Source organism: Tupaia chinensis, unplaced genomic scaffold (genome assembly GCF_000334495.1).
Source record: "Tupaia chinensis unplaced genomic scaffold, TupChi_1.0 Scaffold000228_1, whole genome shotgun sequence".
Taxonomy (NCBI): Eukaryota; Metazoa; Chordata; class Mammalia; order Scandentia; family Tupaiidae; genus Tupaia; species Tupaia belangeri.
In genome coordinates, this window is record NW_006159703.1 from 2,823,850 (window position 1) to 2,850,692 (window position 26,843).

At 40.4% G+C, this 26,843-nt stretch overlaps 1 protein-coding gene and 1 pseudogene across 3 annotated transcripts in view; both read right to left on the reverse strand.

The window, feature by feature from the left end:
- The window catches only part of PPP2R2B (protein phosphatase 2 regulatory subunit Bbeta), a 527,631-nt gene that overhangs the window by 390,900 nt on the left and 109,888 nt on the right, over nt 1–26,843 (reverse strand). The window lies entirely within an intron of this gene.
- LOC102498454 (G2/mitotic-specific cyclin-B2-like) lies at nt 1,218–2,737 on the reverse strand (annotated as a pseudogene).

Below are 26,843 nucleotides of genomic sequence, written 5' to 3' on the forward strand. Positions count from 1 at the left end.
TTTGGACTTTTGTCCTGAACTGGTGCATCTATCCACTCCTGACCCAATTCGAGCCTCAGTTTAAGTTCACCTGAGATCTAGCACTGTCAGAAAGCAAGGGTTTCCTGGAGTCTTATGTTCTCAATATTATCGAAGATCACTTAGAAAGAAAGTAGTTACGAGCATACATAAAATACAATGAGATTTTACAGAAAATCAGGCTGATTTTAGAAGGCAGCTGGAAAAAGGACACTCCTCCTCCCACCTCTCCCCTCTCAAACCAATGCCATATGTCTATTCACAATGCGTTCTGGCTCACTGCTACATGGTTGACCTTCGATACTGAAAAGATGCCAAAGCACTGGGGACCTAATTTTCCTTTCAGCTCATTGTTACAGTCATATTTAATGTGGTTGAGGGAAAAATAAAAATTATGACAAGCAAGTCTGGAATTCTTTAAAGCAGTTCATCAATGAGACAGATCTCCAGATATTTCATGATATTTGTAATAATTCAGAGATATTTCATGATATTTGCAATAATTCAGAGAAAAAAGTTTTGGAAAATGATCCTTCTGTTTCCCAGAGGTGTGTGCAGAAGCACTGCAGCATAATGGTCATCTGTGGAACAACTGAACAGGAGGACTGTTTCACTTCCTTTCTCTATGTACAATCAATATGATTCCAGATTGTTTTATTGGATGCAGACTAGTTGCTAGAGGGGTTTGCTATTCTCATGTGTGACATGGTAGAATGAGAGTCTTTACTACACATACATAGTAAATGGATCTCCCCTCAACACACAGATTAAAATAGTTTTTTTTTAAATTAGTTCCCTAGAGACAATGTCACAAAGTACCAAAAACTGAGTGGCATAAACAACAGGAATTTATTGTGTTGCTGTTCTGGAAGTTAGAAGTCCAAAATCAAAATGTCAGCAGGCCCATGCTCTCTCTGAAATCTATAGGGAAGAACCTTCCTTGCTTCTTCTAGCTCCTGGTGTTTGCTGACAACCTTTGACAGTCCTTGGCTTGTTGATATATCACTCTAACCTCTGCCTTCATGGTTATTCAGACTTCTTCCCTTGTGTCTTTCAGCTTACCAGGATAACAATCACAGGTTAGGGCCCCCATTGAATTTAGTATGAGCTCATTTTAACTTGCTATCTGCAAAGACTCTCTCTTTTTTTAAATTGGTAACTTTATTTTACCTCAATATTCATTTATAAACTTGGTCTGAGAAAAGTTTTCATGTATAGAGCACAGGGCTATTTAAGAGAAGTCCATGAAGGAACCTTATCCTAGGTCAGGGTAGTCTAGGACTTTCTCAGGAGAGGACAGATGAGGTCTTGGATGGCTTTAGAGTTCAATTGAGGGGCTGTGCTGATTTTCTGGCTCTTGTTGCTCATGTACCTATTCTTTTTTTTTTTGGAGAGGGTTTTGCTATAGGGCTTGTGCGTTCGCCAGACAGACAGAAAGAGACAGAGAGATAGAAAGCGAGAAATCACCCCCCAGAGGGGATGGCCATGCCGCAATCCCTTCTCCTCCATTCTCCTCTCAGGACCTTGGGCACGCATGCACACGTGCCTGGCGTGAGTTTAAGCCACCGGGTTCGGGACTTGAACCGTGGTTGACTACATGGGAGTCCAGCAACATAGCCATTACGCTAACTGCTGGTCCCTCATGTACCTATTCTTGATGAACTTGGTTGAGTTTTTGTTTTCACAACATTTTTGACCACGTGCTGTCTGACATCTGCAACCTCACTGTCTGTGTAACCCATGTGAGACTGCTGCCGGAGGTTCCATTTTCCTTGGCCTATGATCTGAGACAACAGGAAGCAGCCCCTCTGACCTTGGATGGGTGATAATGCACCAAGTTGTAGTCAATGAGGGCCAACTCCATCCAATGTTTGGCTGTTCAACATCCACCTTCCCAACTTTTGATGCCTGCCTAAAGAAGTGTAGTGGCAAGGATCAAGTCGAATTTTAGTTCTTTCTAAATGAAAGTTTCCATTTCTTGGATTTGGACACTATATAAGCATTGTCTGTGATGTAAACAAATTCTTCGATATTTGGAGAAAACATTTCCTCACACCAAGAGCAGAGCACTAATCTAACTAGCTGAAGCTGCTTACGCTAGATGGGTTGAACCTGTAAAAATCAATCCATAAAGGTGACCCACGTGTACAGTCTCCTGCAAAAGTCTAAGCTTGGAGTGGACTGGCACCAACCAGGATGGCTTGCATACCTCCGTTTATCTCTCTTCTTTCTAAGACGTACCCTTATGGACTGCACACCCGTAAGCTGCCTTAGATATTGGTAGACATCCATAATGTAGTCACTGCAGAGCTGAGGGCTCTCCCAATCTCAGTTATTGATATTCTCAATTTTTCCAAGCAAGGCATCTGAAAATGCTTGGCACAGGTTCTCCTCCTTTATGGAGACATCCTCAGATATGGGAGAAGGACTCTGGAGCCAACATTTCCATCTGTACTGGTTTCCCAGAAGCAGTCAGTTTCAGTTGTTTGTTGACATTTGTTTTGGTGGATTGAACCAGAACTTTCATGTTCTGAGTTTTCTTAGCTACTTACACTGCTCTGGTTGTAACTCCATTTCTAATTTCTTCTAAAACAGTGCACAGAATAGTCACATAGCGCTTAGCTTTACACTTAACTCCTGTGTCTGTATTCTCCAAATGTCTGGACACCGTTGGATCTTGGAGCAGTGCTATGGGGGACAGGGAAGGCAAGGGTACCATCCCAACCCAGGAAGGGACGTGGGCCACAGCCCAAGGGCACTGGCATCTGGGGCATAGTTAGGGCTTCACTGTGGGCCACACCACTGCAGATGTGGTGCAGATTGTTTTCAAATAACACCACACTACAACTGGCATCCTCCTTTCCCCCTGGGGCCTTGTTCCCAATGTGGAGGAACTGGCCACTGGAGACAGGAAATGGCCTGAGCTCTTGCGGGAGCCCGGGACTCCTGAGTCCATGATGGCCTCTGAAACTGAAGACTAATGGGGCTCAAAACCTCAGCATCTCTCTATGGATGTTTGGAAATCTCATCTGATGAGCCTCCAGTAATCTTTTTTTTTGGGGGGGGAGAGATTTTTACTGTAAGCCATGTATGTGTGCTTGCTGGAGAGACAGAGAGAGAAAGTGAGAAATCATCCCCAAGGAGGGATGGCCACACTGCAACCCTTCTCCATTCTCCTCTCTGGATTTGCAGCATGCACGTGCATGTGCCCAGCATGAGTTTCAAGCTACTGAGTCCAGGACTTGAGTAACCCTGTAACAGATAAGAACATCTTATTTTTTAAGATAATTGTTGTCTACATCAGAGGTTAAGGTTATGTCCAAAAGTAAACTTATAAGAAAAGGAAAAAACAATAGTAAACAGAGACAAGAAGGTTACAGCTATGAAAATATATTTTGGGTAAAGAAGGTTAGAAGGGAAGGTTTTGATACAAAAGAAATTTTTTGTAGCAAAGTTTCTGTAAGGTCAAGGAAAAGAAGGGACAAATGTTGAAGGTTTGAGTTATGTTGAAAAGGGTCTGAGAGGGAATGATAAAGAACTACAAAGGTAATTCTGTGAAAGGATTTCATATTATAAGACAAGTTCTTGTCTCTATCAGCTCTCAATATTGCAAAAAAATCTCCAAAAGTTCATGCAGGGGTAGGAGGGACCTTAGATGATCTCCATCAGGCTACTGGTTGTGCTACTGGAGCATCCTCCAACTGCTACTTCACAGAGCCCGGCTTTGCCTCTCAGTTTACTTGTCACGGAAGACCGTCTTTGCCTTCTATTACACTAAACTACTCTTGTAAAACATGGCACCCTGGTTATGTTGGAAGGAAGTGTCACCTCACAAAACCCATCACCAATCCAGCCCCTCACTGGGGCTGCATGGAAAAACACCTGAGGAGCTGGGAGAAGAGAAGCAGAGGGCTGAAATCAAGTCCTGAGACACCGATTCTCTCTTCACATTTCAACCTGCCTTTATGACACTGGCCTGTTGTTTTACTGTGGCTCTTCTACTTACCTGTGTTTACCTGCTAACTGGACTGGGACATGCACCTTTGTCTCTCTCTCCTCCAATATTAACACAATCCCCAAAGGTCAACCCTTACCAGTCCCCTTGTGGCAGTACAGTCCTATTGAAAAAAAAAAGAGGGCAATCTAAGGGATACCCCTCCTGGCAGCCTTGAAAATTTATTTTCTTTCTTTCTTTCTTTCTTTTTTTTTTTTCAGGAAGGGAGAAAAAATTATGTTTCAATGAAAAAAAAAAAACTCTTTTTTTAAACACATTGCTGAACCCAACAACTCAAATGAAAACAAAAGTCCTTAAATCAAGAAGACAAGGCATAGAAGAAAATCAGTAATGTTTTAGAAAAAAGTCATAGAATTCTATTTCGCCAGTTCAGTCTCATGTAATCTCTCTTTTGTTGAATTTGCAGTGTTACTGCGGTCTGACCTTTCCGTTAACACTCAACACTATTATTGATATTTCAGAACTTGTCCCTACCATTAAATTGCCCTTTTTCTTGGTCATTTTTTGTTCTCTTATTTGTCTGTCTGTCTTTAGTTTTTCTGTTATAGTACTCCCTTCTGAACTTCTTGAAGAACTGGTCTGGTGTTGGTAAATTTTTTCAGATTTTGTTTATCTGAGAATTTTTTTTTTATCTTTTCTTCCCACATGAAGGATAATCTTGCCAGATATAGTATTTTGGATTAAATTGTTTTTCACTTAACATTTTGAATATATTTTCCCATTCTTTCTTTCTTTGCACTGTTTCTGACAAGAGGTCCGACGTTAGCCTGATGGGCTATCCTTTGAAAGTAACTTGATGTTTTTCTCTTGCCAATTTTAGTATCTTGTCTCTGTCTGTGGTTTTGTTCAGTCTGGCTATGGTGTGCCTTGGAGAAGATTTTCTTGAGTTGATAGATCTTCTTGGGTTGATTCTATGTGGGGTAGCCTTAAGAATTTCTACAAGGATAGGTATAGGGATAGGAGACATGGCTATATCTCTTTACTACTTTAAAACTCTTTTCTTTAGGGACCAGCAAGTGGTGTAACGATTACATGACTGGATTCCTGCAGAGCTGACTGCAGTTCAAGTCCTGGACCTGGAGGCTTAAATCTCACGCTGGGTGCATGTGCGTGCATGCTCAAAATTCTGAGAAGAGAGTAGAGGAAGAGTGTGGCCATCCCCCAGGGAGGTGATTTCTTACTGTCTCTGTCTCTCCAGAGAGTGTGTACATGTCCTATAACATGCCCTATAGCAAAAAACTCTCAAAAATAAATAAATAAAAGAAAGAAAAGAAAAGAAAGAAAAACTCTTTTCTCTGACCTACAACAAAGCCTAGATGAAATATCCCAAAATCTCGTACTGAGTTGAGACCAAGTTGACTCCCTGGCTGTGGTAACTCTCCAAAACCAAAGAGGCCTGGACCTGCTTCTAGCAGAAGAAGGAGGTGTTGGCCTTGCTTCCATCCTTCCCCTAGTTGCCCCCATTTTAACCCTTATTCTCTTAGTTTCTGCAGGCATTCCATCCCTAAGAATACTAAACTACTTCATCCAAGACACCATTCAACAACTGGCCCTTAAACAGGTTGAAAACACCTTGCTCCTCCAGAGGGTACGAAATTCTCACATGCCTCTGAGGACCCACACCCTGCTTCCCATCACCCTGAAGGACAATGCCCCTTTTCAGCATGAGGAGTCTCTAGAAGACTAGACCATCACCCCTAATCCTTTGTTCTACCCTTGCCCCATCTTCTTTTTTTAATGTAAAATATAAAGGCTGGAAACATTAGATCACTCCCTGAATGACATTTAGGTAATTACCCATCAGAAAATAAGGAGATGGTCACAATGACCTTTGGCCAGAACCCTCCAGCCATAACCTTCCTTTACTGGCAAACAAAGCCAGAAAAATACTTCAGCCTGTACCCACAGATGGGCCTATGAGGTCACAATGGCAAGTAAGCTAATCAAAGTACCTACCATTCTCTTGACCCCACCCCTCCACCCCTTCCAGATAAATATACCTTGTCTCCTTGGTAGAGTGGGTTGAAGCTACTCCAGCTTCAGGTCCCTAGGCACTTTTTCTCTCAATAAACTTTCCTTTCCTCTTATAAATAAATAAGTAAATAAAACCACATACTTATGTACTGTGAGTTCGGACTTCAACATATCTTTTTGGGGGACACAATTCAACCCATAATAGCTGTATTATTGCCCCTGATTGTAGCAATAGTACATGCTAATTGTAAAAATAAAATTACAAAGAGAAGTATAAAGAAAAAACTAAAAATCACAAAGACTCCTCCCATCAAAAATAACCATGTTAACAATGTGATGAAATATTTTTTCAAATATTTCTCCAAACCCCAATTTTTTTCTGTATTATTAGAAACAAATCAAATTCAAGGTTAGAGGCAGTTAGAAATGTCTACAGTTTTATGTAAATGCTAATAAATGATGCTGCCATTTGCCTCTCTCTGTCCCTCCCTCTCTATCTCTCTCTCTCACCATTGCACTTGCTGAATTATCTCTCTAGGATAAATAAAATGTCTCAGTAGAAGGAAAACATACATTGTTATACATATTATTAGATTATCCTCTACAAAGAATGTACTAGTTTCTAGAAATTAGTTCTAGCTTCTCCCACTTGTTTTGCTCAGTAGATTACAAGTTTTAATGAGACACACAAATTTAAAAGCTTAGATTTATTATTACATTCTTCTGTACAGAATTCTAAACAAGGCTCTTCTTTATCCTAAACATGAGTCCATAATTTTATCTAGTATGTTCATAGCTTGATTTTTTAAAAAAATTTTTTAAAGAATTATTTTATTTAACTTTATTTATTATTATTATCATTATTATTTTCCAGTTTGATCAGAGAGACACAGAGAGAGAGAGAGAGGAAGTGAGAAAGCAAGCCACCAGGTCCGAGACTTGAACCGTGGTTGGCCATGTGGGAGTCCAGCGCCTTTTACCACCATGCCACTTGCCGGCCCCCATAGCTTGATTTTTCTAGTCTTAAATTATCACTCATCTAGAGCTTTCTTGTGTCTGTGTGTGTATAATGTGGGATTATAATCTGAGGTTCAGATAGAGTCCAGTTTTATTCCTTTATTTTTATTTTTAGTTCACACTAAAAAATATTTATTTTGGGAGAACATAAGGGGGAATTAGTGTGCTTCCTATTCTCCTTTCCAAGGGATCAAGTTTATCTAATAAAAGGCTTTGTACTAATTCACACTTACAGATTCGGGGACATAATGTTGAATGCCTGGTATTAAGCAGTACTTTTAGCTACATACTAATAGTTAATTAAATTTCTAGGCTGTAACTACCCCCTCACTCTCCTACTCAAAATAAGCAAAGAGACTGTGAAAGAGTAAATGATATTATAGGGTTAATCTTGTCCATTCTAATTTGTTTTCTTTGAAGTAAAAATATTGGCAAGCTTGGGTCTTTTAATTATTAGTAGTTCAAATTACTTGAAAACCATTTCTGAATTCTTTATAATGGCCTGAAGTTAAGAACCCTACTTTAGAGAGGTACTAAGAATTGTTTATGGCAAAACAAAAATAAAAACAAAGACACCACCCAAAAAAAACCCCTAAAACAAAAAAACAACCAAAACATAAACTCACAAGTGTTCTTTCCCCAGAGAAAATCTGTAAGGACCCATGCAAAAGATTCTAAGTCGAGTTTACTGAAATGAGCAGTTTTCAATTAAAATGAATACAACATCACCAAGTATCCCTTTTCTTAAAACCACATATAGATTCACTATTGAAAAGCATTTACTCCCAAAATGTACTATTCTTCACACTATTTTTTTCTGCTATAGGATGCATGTACTTGCCAGAATCAGAGAGGCAGAGACAGAAACAGCAAGAGAGAATGAGAGGGAAAGTGAGAAATCACTCTTAGGGGGAATGGCTGTCGTGCCATAGACTCTTCTCTTCCAGTCTCCTCTGGGGATTCTGGGCACACATACACATTTGTACGTGGTGTGATTATCATGCCACTGGGGCTGGGAGGCGAACCGTGCAGCTGGCCATGTGGGACCCAGCGCCTTAATCTCCATACCACCTGCTGGCACCAGATTGGCTTTTTACTGTTGACTTTCAGTTAGGTCGGTGGGTGGTTTTATCTGTCCTTTTGGCCTCGTCAGTGCGTGTTCAAGGAGAGGCAGCCCCTTGCCTGGTCTCAGGTGAATGACATTTCACGTCAGTGGCTTGTTATATCTCTACCAGCCTTCATGTCCAGATCTCTTTCAGTGATTAAACAACTACAAATTAAAGTTTTAATCTCAGAATGTAACATCAACGGTATTTTCACTATGAATAGTTGCATAATGGTCTCATTACTGCTTCTAAGTGCAACACACTGCAACGTTTCAGTTGCTGAATTGCTACTACATTTATTCTTTGAGAACAGGTATCCAGGTAACCATGGCAATTGTGTCTCCAGGCAAGATGGGAGTAGGGTGGGAAACTATTTCATTAATTGAAGGGAGGAGATCGAAAAGAGATTTCTAAGCTGTAGATCAGAGAGACAGAAAAAAAGTCAAGGTAAATTTCACAATCTTCTTTTCTTTTCATTATTACATTACGCAACCCAGAGAAACTCCAAAAGGTTTGAAAGGTTTGCAGAAATCATAAGATTAAATAGCAGCAGCATTTTCAACCTTTCCACATCATTACAGTGGTGGATGTGTATCAGATGTTATTTGGGAGAGTTTTTATATATTTTGATTGAAATTTGATGTCTCTCCCAAGAAAGCAGAATTGTATCCCATGGCTTACGAGGGAAAAAAGAAAAAAAAGAATCCTCCTCACATAAGCAAGAAGTCTGTGTAGGAAGTGTAAGAGCTTCATTTACTTCAAGTTGATAGCACCTGAAAAAGCTGATTTTATCAGTTAAATTCATTTTCAACCTTATATCCCAGTCTTACCCTGACCCTTGGTAGTCCTCAACATTTTGAAAAAAAAAAAAAAAATTGCTAAAGGGTAAAGAAATACCATGAAGAAAAAGAGGGTTTCTGGGTGACATGGAGGGAAAAAAAAACCAAATGACTTTGCTGGTTTCTCAGAGGAGCCAAATTATCTTGTTGTCATGTGAAAAGGACTTCAACTTGGTGATTAAATCAGTTTCTGTTCTTTAACTGAATATGCCCTTGTGTAACTTGCTGCTTTGACTATTTGGCAAAATGTTCTAACCGGCAAGTTAGGATATGTAAAAACCCAATTATTCAGGTAGACAACCTAACTTCTAATATACATTGACTGGAGTGGTAGAATTTCTTTTCAAATTAGGCCAACACACAGCACCTTGGTGACCCAGGCTGGATTTCTCTAGCTCCTGAAGAGTGCTCACTTCGGTATGACACACTCTATCATCTAGTTAATTCAGGAAGAAAAACAGGCAGAGGCCAGGAGGTGCTCCTATTACCAAATGAGGAAATGAGGATTTGGACATCGTCTTCAGATCTGTTCCTCAAAAGGGAAATTCGCTCTTAAGCAATTACTAGGAAAGGCAGTGCAGGACATTTTGTTTATAGAATTGAGAAAAGCAACCTAAAACTGGGTACAGAATCATTAACCAAATGGACTTCATTTTAAAACTTTTTTTTCTTTTTGCCAAACAGATTTGTATCTGGGAGAGCTGTTAATTCTTCAGAATTCAGCCAGAAACCATGGTCTGAATTATAATGGGTGTTTGGGTTGGATTATACAAGTCCAATAAGTTGACCTCTTTGCTCTCCTTGTCACTCAGAGGCTTTTGGTTACAAGGAGCTGAAATTCTGCTCCTGAAGCAGCAGCAGCTGCTGTTGTGTGTGTGTGTGTGTGTGTTTTAAAGAGAGATTTTTCGCTATACAGCATATGCATTTTTTGGAGAGACAAAGAGACAGAAAGTGAGAAATCACCCCCAGGGGTGATGGCCATACAGCAATCCCTTCTCCTCCTGGGATCTTGGGCATGCACACACATGCACCTGGCATAAGTTTTAGGCCACTGGGTCCAGAACTTGAACCATGTTCAACTATGTGGGAGTCCAGTGATGTAACCATTATGCCACTGCTGGTCCTTGTTTTGTTTTTTAAAATCACCCCCAGAGAGGAATGGCCAGGCTGCAATCCCTTCTCTATTCTTTTTTTTTTTTTTTGAGAGATTTTCACTGTAGGGCGCATGCGCTCGCCAGACAGACAGAGAGAGACATAGAGACAGAAAGCGAGAAATCACCCCCCAGGGGGGATGGTCATGCCGCAATCCCTTCTCCTCCATTCTCCTCTCGGGATCTTGGGCACGCACGCACACGCGCCCGGCGTGAGTTTTAAGCCACCGGGTCCGGGACACGAACCGCGGTCGACTACGTGGGAGTCCAGCGACATAGCCATTACACTAACTGCTGGTTCCCAATCCCTTCTCTATTCTGCTCTCAGGTTTTTGAGCATGTAACCTGGCCTGATTTTCAAGCCTCCAGGTCCAGGACTCAAATCATGATCAGCCATGTGGGGGTCCAGTGCCCTAACCACCATGCCACCTACTGGTCCCCTCAGCTGCCATTTTTTAAAGGTTGTGTCTCCAGGATGCACCTGCTGAGTAAGGCAATGGGAAATAAAAACAGCGATTTGTTTTTCTAAACTTTAGGGGACAAGGAGCAGATATTTCCCATCTTGCCATCATAGATAACGTGGTTTTATATTGTGTACATGAGTCTAGTTTTTGAAGGCACAAACTCATTGTGTGGGGCAATATAATTTGAGAAAGAATATCGCTGGTGACTGGAAGAACAATTGTTTCTAAGCATGAGCTGAGGGCTAGAAAGGAAAGTGACACTTACTTGTACCAAACCAAACAGCAAGGTGTCACTGTGGACCTCTGCCTCATGGCCAGTGTATTGAAGGCTGCTGGCCCCTCTTTTCTAACAAAGCCAAATATTGGGATTGTGCAGTGACTGAAGGGTGACCAGAAGGCTGAGTGGGATTTTTCATTCTCCATTTAGTTTTCAAGTCAATCCAGCCACTGGTCATATGGATTCTATAAAGTGACTCATCCAAAACTTCTTCTGCCCTGTGTTCCATTTTCTAAACTGTAGCCACTTACACATCAGCCTTACACAAAAGGGCACATAGTTAGCTAGAAGTTAGCATAGCCTGAGTCCCTCAGCACAGACTGAAGCATTTAATTTGCAAGTAATTCCAAATGCAGAGACAGGTCTCTTTTTCCTTTCTTTAACGGTGGCTCTGAGTAAGACAGGACACCGGCAAGAGCACACATGCCAGGTGATGAGTGAATTCATGGTAAGCAGTTCCTCTCTTCCCAGTTCTGGTGTGTAAGTTAGGGTATCCCAACAAAAGTTTCAAACAGTGTGATCGGTGGTATTACTTATCTAAGCCTGATGCTTAGTCTCAGCACTGTTGATGACTGTGAGTCTATTAGCAAAAGCTAGAAGTGTACATCGTGAATGTTTTTGTTATCTGAAATCACTCTAAAATGACTAGGCTGAGCGATTACAATGTGTTGCTGCATGCAGATATATGGAGGACTGTATGTAGAGTGTATAAAACATTTTCAATGTCTGATTTGCATTGCAAATTGAGAGGCTAACCAGAGGTCTTAGGGAAATACCATAAATAAAACATGGCTTTGCTACTGTAAATGCTCAATTCATACCAGGCGAGGCCAAAGCCATTATGGAAGGATTGTTTCTATCTAAACAATCCTGCTTCACACACTGCCCCCTTAACCATGACTGCCAGCAGGGTGGGGATGAGTAGGAGGTGGTGGGCGGTGGTGAGAGGGTCTATTTAGGCAGCTTTGGAAAACACTCAGCAGAGGGAGCCTGAGAGAGGTTTTTTGTAGAAAGCCGAAGCATGGTTCATATCCTGCATTTTGTTCTATATTGAAGACCTCGCAACTGAAGGCGAGACAGCAACCTGCTCTTCAACTCAGTTTGAGCACAAAAGAACAAACCAGAGCTCTGTGTAAGGTCAGAGACCAGACAGAGCTCATTACTTAGAGCTGAAAAACTGACCAAACAGACTTGGTCAATTTATAGACAACATTCAAATCTTCTCAAAATCTAAACTTAAACTCTAGTGGACGTGTGTTATGTTTCTGCCCAGCATTTACTCCCTCTTCTTATGACAATGATGCCCCAGTTATACTTTGGGGTATAGCTCTTCTCTATTTTCTGTTTCGGTCCTTGGAGACTTTTGTGATCATTGTCATCTCCTCCTCTTCCTCCTCTTCCTTCTCCTCTTTTTTAGAATGATCTTATTTAACTTCATTTATTTGTTTTCATTGAACCAGAGAGGAACAGAGTAAGAGAGAGAAAGAGAGAAGGAAAAGTGAGAAAGCAAGCTGCCAGGTCCGGGACTGGAACCTTGGTCGGCCATGTGGGAGTTCAGCACCCTTAACCAACACACCACCTGCTAGCCCAAACTTTTGTGATTTCTAAAGTTTGTTTGCAATTTATGCTAAACCAGCCTGCGTATTCTGCCTTCTAGTGATTGGATCTGGGACCACAGGACCCGCATGTGATTTACATCTGGTCAATCAGGTGCCAGTGAAATTCCTTTCTGTGGTTTTTCTGGAACTGTTGGAAGCGTGAGTGGACTCATTCAGTTGCTGAGCTTTGTGGTTTGAGCACGAGATGATCGAGACTTGGAGATGCAGTCAGGGAATGAAGTCAATGGGCAAAAGCCAAGCTGAGAGACCAGAAGAAAGATACAAGGTGCCTAAGCCCCTGGTTCAAAGCCTCATACTTCTATGCCTGGGGGCCAGCTCTCTTCTGGGACTGTTTGACGAGACAATCTAGTCCTCTGTTGCTCAAGTGAGTTTTGATTGCACTTTCTGTAAGAGATCTAGTAGCCATGCACATCTTTCCCATCATCGTCCTTTGACATCTCACCATCTACCTCTTCCTTTTTTGGAGCCACCTAAGGGACTGCTTGGCTTATCCACATAACTGTGTACTCAGGAGTCCATGCCTTTGCTCATGCTACCACTTCGGCAGGATGTCCTTACTCCTCTCTCTTTTTCCTCATGGCCAAGTCCTGCTAATCACTGTTCACGGTTCAACCCAAACTCACCTTCCCTATGAGGTCTTCATTAAGACTTTCCCCCTACTCCTCTTAAGGCAAAATCGAAAACTTCCTGTATGGTGTTCTCATAACCATTTCCCTTATGTTGCAAAATTTTAACCCTTTATGAGAATACTTTTTGGGACTGTTAATCTCTTCCATGAGTCTGTGAGTTCTTTAAGATCAGGACCTGGTTTTATTCATCATTCACAGGTGGGAGGCATTCCTCAGAGCACACACCATCTTTAGATTTAGACTGTGTTCAAATACTGGCTCTGCTACTTTCTAGGGTGTGAGACTTAAATGACATTACTTATCCTCTCTGTGTCTCAGTTCTCTCATCTTCAAAATGAGGGATGATATTAATACCTATTTCATAGATTGTTATGGAGGGTAAAATGAGTTGTGATGTGTCTAGGTCAGTGTTGGGAACATGGTAAAACTTCAGTAAGTATTTGTTGTTGTTATTATTGTATTTCCAATAATGCCTAGCATAAAATAAATGCTTAAAAATACAATTGTAACCCTGGGACCAGCAGTTAGCATAATGACTATGTTGCTGGACTCCCATGTAGTCGACCGTGGTTCGAGTTCTAGACCCGGTGGCTTAAACTCATGCCAGGCACGTGTGCATGCGTGCCCAAGATCCTGAGAGGAGAATGGAGGAGAGGGGATTGCGGCATGGCCAACCCCCCTGGAGGGTGATTTCTCGCTTTCTGTCTCTCTGTCTCTCTCTGTCTTTCTGGCAAGCGCATGTGCCCTATAGCAAAAACCTTTCCTATATATATATATATATATATATATATACACACACACACACACACACACACACACACACTTGTAACCCTGAGATGAGATCTTCAAAAAAGTTCATGGACAATGCATATTACAAAAGCTATGGATGAATTTCAATTTTTTTTTGCACCAAAATAAACTTATACTTTAATTCTGTTATCTAAAACTTTTTCAAGTTCCAGCATATACTAAATAGCAAAAAAGGGAGAAACAACTTAATTCTTGTCTTTTTATTTTATTCAATTCATATGTCCCTTTGAAAAATCATGAGGCATTAAAAAAATTGACCATTTGGACATTTCTATTCATATTTATTCATTTGGTGCAAAAACATCTATTGAGATGCCATTGTGCTTGGACCTAGGAATCAAGAAAACATCCTTACCTTCAAGGGGATCATGACTTAGGGGATAAGTATGAAAGGTAAATACATAATTATAATTATTTGATGATGTAATAAGAGAAGTATGCACACATATCATGGGGACATAGAGGGACACTTGCTGAAATTGCTGTCCACCCAAATCATTTAAGGAATCTCCTAAAAGGCACAGACTCTCAGCCTTCATCCCTATAGCTTCTGAAACGTGGGGTCTGGGTCATGAATATATATTTCTAACAGATCTCCATTAGTGACGCTTGGCATAGAAGACAAGATGATAGTCTTTGCCTGGTTGGGTCAAGGAAGGCTGCATGGTGGGTATAAGGCATATACTGGGTTCTCGTAGACGATCAGGAGTTTGCTAACCTTTAATGTGAGCAGGACAACTGAGTTTTGAGAATAGCTCTCCTGGTGCCACTGTCAAAGACACACCACGGAGCCTGACGGTTGTTCTGCCAATCCTAAAGTATGTGACAATTTTTTTTTTTAAGAATTATTATGATTATTTTAAAATTTTCTATAGGGCACATGCACTCACTGAGAGAGCACAAGTGAGAAAGTAAGCTGTCAGGTTTGGGACTTGAACTGTAGTTAACCATGTTGGAGCCTAGCGCCTTAACCACATGCTGGCCCTCCAACTTTTATTTATTTATTTTAATTTCAGTTTTAACTTGGCTGCAGTGTGAACACTTGGCTAGTTCTTGGAAAATGGAAGTTCTTGGGGCCTGTCTTCAGAAGTTCAGGTTCAACTGGTCTGAGAAAAGGCTCCAAATGGGAACTTTTTGAATTTCCCAGGTAATGATAAACTCATGCAGGTAAAAACATCACCATTTAGGCAGTCCACGGTATCCAAAGAACATGCTTAGCTCTGGACACAGCATCAGAGGTTGTATACTCTGAGTAGCAGTGAGGCCTCTCCCTCCCAGATTTCCCTCTATCCCAGATGTATCATGGTGATACTATTTTTCCCCCATTCATTCACTCTCTTGGCTGATGGGGCAGCTCTTGCCTACAATTTTGGTAAGACTGTCAACCAGGATGTCTTGCACATGATCCAAGGTAAGATAATCAGGTTTCCTCTTTCAATATTTTGGTTCTTGAAGTGAGCAATGCAAGAACAGGGAAAAACAAAAAGGTTGAAGCTCATTCTTTCCTGGAATGGCTTTCAGATGAGACCATCAATTGACCAGAACTCTTGTTTGATCAAAGAAATGTCAGAAGAGGGTAACTGAATTCATGATACATTTCAGAGGTTTACATTTAACAAACAAATGCTTTTAGCACAAAACAGAGTGCAACAACATTGAGGTGTGCTATTCAACAAGTAATTATTACTGAAGCTCATTCTTTCCTGGAATGGCTTTCAGATGAGACCGTCAATTGAATACCAGATAGATAGATAGATATCAAATACTTGGTTCTTAATAGCAAAATATTTAGGCAGAATGAAGACAACATTAACGTGTGTGACGCTGTCATCTTGCATTCCCGATACTGTAGTTCTAGGACTGTGTACAAGCTCATGTAGAGATTAAGCTAACCATCGAAATCTGAGATTCTTCACACTTGAGATGCCCAGGCAAATGGCCCTTCTATCTGAGGCTTCCTACACCAGCTTGGCAGCTTTTCACATTGACTACGAGGGATAAAATCCAGATTTAAATAAAGCACTATTTCTGAGAGTGAAACTCTGGAATCTCTATTTTTTGAAAGCTCCTTGGTGACTTAACATAGCTGGTCCACTCTGGCATTCAAGAATCATGAAATCCAGCATCTTTAACACTCATTATTTATTTATTTATTTATTTATTTATTTATTTATTTATTTATTAACTATTCTATAGGTACAAGTCTGCTTACCTAAATAAGCTGAATCTTATTGTTTTGCTCTTCATTATCTTCCCAAAAGAGGAAGAGAATAATTCAAAAATCTTTTACTGCCACGTTGATTTTAATTTTTATTCTTTCTCTAGGTGGCCAAATTTTCTATATTGAGCATTAATTCTTATAAACCAGAGTAAACAACACCTTAACATACTCATACTGATACTATTTTGCCCCCATTCATTCACTCTCTTGGCTGATGGGGCAGCTCTTGCCTACAATTTCGGTAAGACTGTCAACCAGGATGTCTTGCACATGATCCAAGGTAAGATAATCAGGTTTTCTCTTTCAGTACTTTGATTCTTGAAGTGAGCAATGTAAGAACAGGGAAAAACAAAAAGGTTGAAGCTCATTCTTTCCTGGAATGGCTTTCAGATAAGACCGTCAATTGAATACCTGGAAACCCTGAGCTGCCCTGGTTCCTTCCCTTTCTCAGCTAGACTTTCAATTTGCTGAACACCTACATCTTACCAACAATTTGAGGTCTTGCTAAAGTCAGCCAGAGCTAGTTTCTATTGTTGCAGCTGAGGAACTCTATAAGGTAGACGGTTCTAAGGAAGGCAATAATGTTACAAGGAAGGCAATAATACCATCCGTGTAGTCTGGGACCAAGACATGGTCTGATGGTAGGGTGGGGGGGGAGTGTGAGAGAGCGAGACTATGTAACTAACTAGGCCATCAGGTGAGTGAGAGTCATAAGCTTTATAATGATGCTTATCTACATCAGATACAATGTTAGCAAATCAGCCGGCTGAGTGTGGCAAAACAGTAAAATGGGATGCTCTGCAAGGCTGACTGGCATGGGAATGTTCTCAGTTCCAGCCAGGCCCCCTTTCTAGTTGTGCTGCACATGCGCGTACCTATGACCTGAGACTAGCTGAACCTCGGGGTGGGTCACAGCCTCATTAAGATTCAGCATTGAGTGTACTGCCTCTCTGACTTTCTCTCCTTCTGTCTTTCTTTTCATAGAAGAAATAAATAAACAAACATGAAACAATCGGAATTTCTAGGTAGGAACACACAAGCTAAAAGCTAAATGACTGGTACCAAATTACATGCCCTCATGCTAATCAGAATAGGTCAGTGAGCTATTATCTAGAAAATGAAGTAAGAAATGCTCATGAATTTGTGTCTGAACAAAACTACTGATTGTGAATAAATCTACTATATGGCTTTGATAAAGTGTATACTCACATTTTCTTGATGTATAGCTGTTTCATTAAAAATACACATACAGGATCAGCAGATGGCATGATGGTTACACTGCTGGACCCCCATGTAGTTGACCACAGTTCGGGTCCTAGATGAAGTGACTGAAAACTCATGCTGGATGCGTGTGCATGTGTATCCAAGATCCCGAGAGGAGAATAGAGGAGAAGGGATTACAGTTGTGGCCATCTCACACCGTGGGGGGTGGAGGGGATGGGGTGTGATTTCTTATTTTCTGTCTCCCTGTCTCTTTCTGTTTCTCCAGCGAGCACACACATCCTATAGCAAAAATCTCTCTAAAAAATACACTTACACAGGCATAGCTATATTTGCAATTCATAATAGGTCTGAAATATAATACTCCAAGTTATTTATGAAACAGTTACCAAGGCATTCGGGTATAGTTTTATCATCCAGGGAACAATGGATACACCCAGCCCCCAGCACAGAGGTCATTGCGTTGCTATGCATCAACTCTTGTTTGATCAAAGAAATGTCAGAAGAGGGTAACTGAATTCATGATACATTTCAGAGGTTTACATTTAACAAACAAATGCTTTTAGCACAAAACAGAGTGCAACAACATTGAGGTGTGCTATTCAACAAGTAATTATTACTGAAGCTCATTCTTTCCTGGAATGGCTTTCAGATGAGACCGTCAATTGAATACCAGATAGATAGATAGATATCAAATACTTGGTTCTTAATAGCAAAATATTTAGGCAGAATGAAGACAACATTAACGTGTGTGACGCTGTCATCTTGCATTCCCGATACTGTAGTTCTAGGACTGTGTACAAGCTCATGTAGAGATTAAGCTAACCATCGAAATCTGAGATTCTTCACACTTGAGATGCCCAGGCAAATGGCCCTTCTATCTGAGGCTTCCTACACCAGCTTGGCAGCTTTTCACATTGACTACGAGGGATAAAATCCAGATTTAAATAAAGCACTATTTCTGAGAGTGAAACTCTGGAATCTCTATTTTTTGAAAGCTCCTTGGTGACTTAACATAGCTGGTCCACTCTGGCATTCAAGAATCATGAAATCTACCATCTTTAACACTCATTATTTATTTATTTATTTATTTATTTATTTATTTATTTATTTATTTATTAACTATTCTATAGGTACAAGTCTGCTTACCTAAATAAGCTGAATCTTATTGTTTTGCTCTTCATTATCTTCCCAAAAGAGGAAGAGAATAATTCAAAAATCTTTTACTGCCACGTTGATTTTAATTTTTATTCTTTCTCTAGGTGGCCAAATTTTCTATATTGAGCATTAATTCTTATAAACCAGAGTAAACAACACCTTAACATACTCATACTGATACTATTTTGCCCCCATTCATTCACTCTCTTGGCTGATGGGGCAGCTCTTGCCTACAATTTTGGTAAGACTGTCAACCAGGATGTCTTGCACATGATCCAAGGTAAGATAATCAGGTTTCCTCTTTCAATATTTTGGTTCTTGAAGTGAGCAATGCAAGAACAGGGAAAAACAAAAAGGTTGAAGCTCATTCTTTCCTGGAATGGCTTTCAGATGAGACCATCAATTGACCAGAACTCTTGTTTGATCAAAGAAATGTCAGAAGAGGGTAACTGAATTCATGATACATTTCAGAGGTTTACATTTAACAAACAAATGCTTTTAGCACAAAACAGAGTGCAACAACATTGAGGTGTGCTATTCAACAAGTAATTATTACTGAAGCTCATTCTTTCCTGGAATGGCTTTCAGATGAGACCGTCAATTGAATACCAGATAGATAGATAGATATCAAATACTTGGTTCTTAATAGCAAAATATTTAGGCAGAATGAAGACAACATTAACGTGTGTGACGCTGTCATCTTGCATTCCCGATACTGTAGTTCTAGGACTGTGTACAAGCTCATGTAGAGATTAAGCTAACCATCGAAATCTGAGATTCTTCACACTTGAGATGCCCAGGCAAATGGCCCTTCTATCTGAGGCTTCCTACACCAGCTTGGCAGCTTTTCACATTGACTACGAGGGATAAAATCCAGATTTAAATAAAGCACTATTTCTGAGAGTGAAACTCTGGAATCTCTATTTTTTGAAAGCTCCTTGGTGACTTAACATAGCTGGTCCACTCTGGCATTCAAGAATCATGAAATCTACCATCTTTAACACTCATTATTTATTTATTTATTTATTTATTTATTTATTTATTTATTTATTTATTAACTATTCTATAGGTACAAGTCTGCTTACCTAAATAAGCTGAATCTTATTGTTTTGCTCTTCATTATCTTCCCAAAAGAGGAAGAGAATAATTCAAAAATCTTTTACTGCCACGTTGATTTTAATTTTTATTCTTTCTCTAGGTGGCCAAATTTTCTATATTGAGCATTAATTCTTATAAACCAGAGTAAACAACACCTTAACATACTCATACTGATACTATTTTGCCCCCATTCATTCACTCTCTTGGCTGATGGGGCAGCTCTTGCCTACAATTTTGGTAAGACTGTCAACCAGGATGTCTTGCACATGATCCAAGGTAAGATAATCAGGTTTCCTCTTTCAATATTTTGGTTCTTGAAGTGAGCAATGCAAGAACAGGGAAAAACAAAAAGGTTGAAGCTCATTCTTTCCTGGAATGGCTTTCAGATGAGACCATCAATTGACCAGAACTCTTGTTTGATCAAAGAAATGTCAGAAGAGGGTAACTGAATTCATGATACATTTCAGAGGTTTACATTTAACAAACAAATGCTTTTAGCACAAAACAGAGTGCAACAACATTGAGGTGTGCTATTCAACAAGTAATTATTACTGAAGCTCATTCTTTCCTGGAATGGCTTTCAGATGAGACCGTCAATTGAATACCAGATAGATAGATAGATATCAAATACTTGGTTCTTAATAGCAAAATATTTAGGCAGAATGAAGACAACATTAACGTGTGTGACGCTGTCATCTTGCATTCCCGATACTGTAGTTCTAGGACTGTGTACAAGCTCATGTAGAGATTAAGCTAACCATCGAAATCTGAGATTCTTCACACTTGAGATGCCCAGGCAAATGGCCCTTCTATCTGAGGCTTCCTACACCAGCTTGGCAGCTTTTCACATTGACTACGAGGGATAAAATCCAGATTTAAATAAAGCACTATTTCTGAGAGTGAAACTCTGGAATCTCTATTTTTTGAAAGCTCCTTGGTGACTTAACATAGCTGGTCCACTCTGGCATCCAAGAATCATGAAATCTACCATCTTTAACACTCATTATTTATTTATTTATTTATTTATTTATTTATTTATTTATTTATTTATTAACTATTCTATAGGTACAAGTCTGCTTACCTAAATAAGCTGAATCTTATTGTTTTGCTCTTCATTATCTTCCCAAAAGAGGAAGAGAATAATTCAAAAATCTTTTACTGCCACGTTGATTTTAATTTTTATTCTTTCTCTAGGTGGCCAAATTTTCTATATTGAGCATTAATTCTTATAAACCAGAGTAAACAACACCTTAACATACTCATACTGATACTATTTTGCCCCCATTCATTCACTCTCTTGGCTGATGGGGCAGCTCTTGCCTACAATTTCGGTAAGACTGTCAACCAGGATGTCTTGCACATGATCCAAGGTAAGATAATCAGGTTTTCTCTTTCAGTACTTTGATTCTTGAAGTGAGCAATGTAAGAACAGGGAAAAACAAAAAGGTTGAAGCTCATTCTTTCCTGGAATGGCTTTCAGATAAGACCGTCAATTGAATACCTGGAAACCCTGAGCTGCCCTGGTTCCTTCCCTTTCTCAGCTAGACTTTCAATTTGCTGAACACCTACATCTTACCAACAATTTGAGGTCTTGCTAAAGTCAGCCAGAGCTAGTTTCTATTGTTGCAGCTGAGGAACTCTATAAGGTAGACGGTTCTAAGGAAGGCAATAATGTTACAAGGAAGGCAATAATACCATCCGTGTAGTCTGGGACCAAGACATGGTCTGATGGTAGGGTGGGGGGGGAGTGTGAGAGAGCGAGACTATGTAACTAACTAGGCCATCAGGTGAGTGAGAGTCATAAGCTTTATAATGATGCTTATCTACATCAGATACAATGTTAGCAAATCAGCCGGCTGAGTGTGGCAAAACAGTAAAATGGGATGCTCTGCAAGGCTGACTGGCATGGGAATGTTCTCAGTTCCAGCCAGGCCCCCTTTCTAGTTGTGCTGCACATGCGCGTACCTATGACCTGAGACTAGCTGAACCTCGGGGTGGGTCACAGCCTCATTAAGATTCAGCATTGAGTGTACTGCCTCTCTGACTTTCTCTCCTTCTGTCTTTCTTTTCATAGAAGAAATAAATAAACAAACATGAAACAATCGGAATTTCTAGGTAGGAACACACAAGCTAAAAGCTAAATGACTGGTACCAAATTACATGCCCTCATGCTAATCAGAATAGGTCAGTGAGCTATTATCTAGAAAATGAAGTAAGAAATGCTCATGAATTTGTGTCTGAACAAAACTACTGATTGTGAATAAATCTACTATATGGCTTTGATAAAGTGTATACTCACATTTTCTTGATGTATAGCTGTTTCATTAAAAATACACATACAGGATCAGCAGATGGCATGATGGTTACACTGCTGGACCCCCATGTAGTTGACCACAGTTCGGGTCCTAGATGAAGTGACTGAAAACTCATGCTGGATGCGTGTGCATGTGTATCCAAGATCCCGAGAGGAGAATAGAGGAGAAGGGATTACAGTTGTGGCCATCTCACACCGTGGGGGGTGGAGGGGATGGGGTGTGATTTCTTATTTTCTGTCTCCCTGTCTCTTTCTGTTTCTCCAGCGAGCACACACATCCTATAGCAAAAATCTCTCTAAAAAATACACTTACACAGGCATAGCTATATTTGCAATTCATAATAGGTCTGAAATATAATACTCCAAGTTATTTATGAAACAGTTACCAAGGCATTCGGGTATAGTTTTATCATCCAGGGAACAATGGATACACCCAGCCCCCAGCACAGAGGTCATTGCGTTGCTATGCATCACCTTACAGAAAGAAGTTTTTTTTTTTTTTTTTTTAAGGATTTTGCCAGTGGACATGTGCGTTTGTTGGAGAAAGTCAGACAGAGAAAGACAGTGAGAGGGAAAGTGAGAAATCATCCCCAAGCGGGCATGGTCATTCCACAATTCCTTCTCCTCCATTCTCCTGGGATTTGGACACATGTGCACATGCACGCAGTGTGTTTCAAGCCATCAGGTCCAAGAGTTAAACTATGGTCAACATGTGTGAGTCCAGTGCCTTAACTACTATGCCACCTGCAGGCTCCCTGGAGCAAGCATTTTACTTTGCACTGAAGGAACTTCACATAATTTAGGTGGAAAGAGGCAAAATCTATTTATAGGTGTTAATAGAGTTGGTCAAACTTGTCATTTAAATAATAAAGTGATATGAAATGACATGACACTAACTTTGATGAATTGTTAGGAGGAGTGAATATTACCACCGTATAAGAGCACTTGCTCTGCACTGAGCTCTTCAGTGAACATGATCTCTGTTAATCTTAAAACCCTCCTGTGAGGTACTTACTATTCCCATGTAATTGTTAAAAACAAGCTTAAATCCCTATTGGCTACTGAGAGTGAGTCCAACAGCAAACTCTTATGTAAAAATTCATACATCTAAAACAAATATGGGTATTTTAACAGGATATTCAAAGCCCCAAAGTAGGTTGGATTATGATAGAAGAGCCAGAAGCTCTCCTAAGTACCATAACTAGTTCAGTCAGTCACTAAGGAGGAACTGAGGTCTCCCTGTTTTTTGTTTGTTTTTAAATTTTTAACTTTTTGCTAGAGGACATGTGCACTTACCGGACAGAGACAGACAGGGAGAGAAAAGAAAAAGCACCCCTCCATGAAGAATGTCCATAGTGCAATAGTGCATAGTGTCCCTTCTCCAGTTCTCTCTCCTTTTGGGATTTTAGGACATGCACGTGCACGTGCCATGTATATGGGGCGTTTCCCAAGCTGCTGGGTGTGTGTGTGTGTGTGTGTGTGTGTGTGTGTTTATCCATGGTTCCTTGCTAACTATTTGGCCATTTGTTCTTGGTTTCTGAAGCTCCCCAAGGCAAGCTGTAGAACTGATCATAAAGAAATTAAGACCCTCATTCTAGACGGTCCTACCCCGTACCTGGAAGGAAGGCTGTGAAGAGAGGTCAAGGAGATTCTGAAGACTGGCCTTGCTGTGTTTCCCCACTCCATCTATCATCACTCGATCATACCCTCTTTGTCTAATCCCATTTCTACACAGTGGTCCAGCTTTAATTGTGCCTATGCAATGAAGTATTTTTTAGGGTTATTTTTTATTTTTTTATTTCATTTTCTTTTATACATTGAAACATTATTATTTGGCTTACAAAATGGATATTTCAACAGGTCAACATTTCTCCTAGTACCATTGATAAAACTACAAAACGTTTTCAACAGATAATAACACATTTCTTTGTGCCATTAATGCTTTGCCTTCTAAGTTTTCTTCTAAATGTCCTTCCTCAGATCCTCCTCTTTCACACACACTGTATCTGGTAAGTCTTCATAAAAATTCAAAAGAACAGGACTTAGAGAGCTTCTAGAGAGCTGAATGTGTGAAGGTTCCTGGAGGGTGGTGAGACCAGAGAGCTTTACGCCCCCTTCCCACAAGCCTCGCCCTCTGCATTTCTTCATCTGTACATCTCTGTAACACCTTTTACAGCAAATGGGTAAATGTGTTTCCCCAAGTTCTGTGAGCCGCTCTAACAAATGAATGGAACCAGAGGAGGAAGTTGTGGGAACCCTGACTTAGCCTGGTCAGAAGCCAAGTAACACCAGCTTGCTATAGCATCCGAAGGGGGAGAAGTCTTGTGATTTGACCATATCTCCAAGTAGAGAATGTCAGATTTAAATTGAATTAAAGGACACCCAACTGGTGATTGCTTGCTTGGTGTATGAGGAAGGACCCTCACTGAAGTGAGGTCACAGAAGTATTTTGTGTTGAGAGTATAGGAGAAACTGAATCTGAGCTTATTTATTCCTGTAGCTACACACTAGAAATGGGGCCTAGCAATCTGAATCATTAAAATCCCCCAGATAATTTTATCCATCTAGCTTAACTGATCCAGGAAGCCACTGTTACTCTCTAATGTGTACCTAGGTCATCTGGAGATCTCGTTATACTGCAGGTATCGATTCCATTGGTCTGGGTGTGGGGGTGAGAGTGGATTTCTAACAAACTCCAGCTGATGCTTCTGGTCCTCAAACCACATATTGAATAGTGAGTTCGGATGGTGTTACATACTGTTTTAAGGTGTTCTCTAATACGAATCATAAACTGTGTCTCAAAATAAATCATAAGCACCTTAAGTATCTTAAAAAGTATCTCCATCCCTTAGTAATGCCAGACTCATAGAAATAAAGCTATTTGGTAAAAGCTTATTACATAATTCTTTTATTTTAAAGAGATTTTTGCTACAGGGCAAGTGCACTTGCCAGAGAGACAGAGACAGAGGCAGAGAGAGAAGTCAGAAATCACTCCCCCTACCCCCCACGGGGGAGGTGGTATGGCCATGCTGCAATTCCTTTTCCTCCATTCTCCTCCTGGGAATTTGGGCATGCATGCACGCGTGCCCAGCATGAGTTTCAAGCTGCTAGGTCTTGGACTCAAACTGTGGTTGGCCATGTGGGAATCCAGTGCCTTAACCACTAAGCCACTTGCTGGACCCTTAAGTAATTCATGAGAGAAATATTATTCTGACCCTTTTAAAAATCTGTAACACAAGGAACTGAAACAAAGGTATTGCTTACTCTGAGTCTAAATTCTCTGATTTACTTCCACATCGAAGAAGTTAAGAAATTCTATCCCTGTATCTGGTCATTCGCCAGGTTGTCATTGACAATTGTCATCCTTCTAAGGAATTCCCCCAGAAGTGAGTTCTGAAGAGATATCAACAGGACAGTCCTGTGGCCTAGTGGTTAAAGGGAGCTGGATTCCATATAGTTGACTGCAGTTTGGATCCCAGCCATGATAGCTTGCAAAACACACTGAGTACATGTGTGTGTCCAAACCCCCAGTAGGGTAGAGATTTGGAGAAGGATTATGGAGTGATTACACTCTGGTGTGGAGGGGTTCTCCCGCTTTTTCTCCATCTTTTTCTCTCTGTGAAGCAGAGGTGCCCTCTGACAAAAATAAATAAATAAATAAATAAATAAATAAATAAAATATAATAAAAGTGTGTGTGTGGTGGTGGGGGGAAGAGAGATCAATAAAGTCATTAGAATGCAGAATAAAGGTAAGTGATACATGTCCTTCAGGGTTTAAAAAAAATAGTTGGGGACAGCAGATGGCATAGTGGTTAAGGTGCTGGACTTCCACATGGCTGACTGCAGTTTGAGTCCTGGACCCAGTGACTTGAAACCCATGCTGGGAAAATGGAGGAAAATGGAGAAGGGACTATAGCATGGCCATCCTTCCTGGGGGGTGATTTCTCATTTTCCTTCTTTCTGTCTCTCTGGTGGAGCACACATGCCCTATGGCAAAAATCACTCTCAAGGGAAAAAAAAAAAACTAATTCATTGTGAAAACATTTATTTGTTGTTTAAAATTTTTCATATCCGTTAGTACAAAGTCCTTGCAAATGTATCCTCCCATCCACTCAAATCCCAAGAACAGAAAACTCTGCCTGAATTCTTGACTCCCTTGCTCTTTGTCTTCCTATCTGATTCTCAGCTATGTGGAACTGTCATCACAGAAAACTAATTGCCCTGGTCACTCCCCAAAAGATCTTGCTCAAGATTCTCTCAACCTTTGTTTGACCAAAGATTAGTCTTTTGATGTTAGAAAGAAAAATATGTTCAACTTAGTCAGCCAGCTTTTGAAACAACGCAGGATATTGTCATCATGCTCATTTATTGTAGAGCCATTTCAGATTTAGAGTACACTCCATCTCTTTCATAACTTCCCCCATGCCACACAACACACACACACACACACACGCGCGCGCACACACACCAGTCCACAGACTTGAGAATACACCTCTTTCCAGAAGGGTCTCTCTCTCTCTGTGTCTGTGTCTCTCTATATACACATAAATATAATATTAATAAATATAAATATGTGTATATATATATCTTAGTCCATACAGAGTACTATATAACAGAATACCAAACAACAAATTGAGTAGTCTTAAGCTACTACTATCTTATTTTAAAATGCAGCATTTTAGATCCTGTGCCTAGCAATTCTGAATCAAGATATTAAAAGTCAAGCCCAGGGGGAAACCAGCAGTTAGCGTAATGGCTATGTCGCTGGACTCCCACGTAGTCAACCGCGGTTTGTGTCCCAGACCCGGTGGCTTAAAACTCACGCCGGGCGCGTGTGCGTGCGTGCCCAAGATCCCGAGAGGAGAATGGAGGAGAAGGGATTGTGGCGTGGCCATCCCCCCGGTGGGTGATT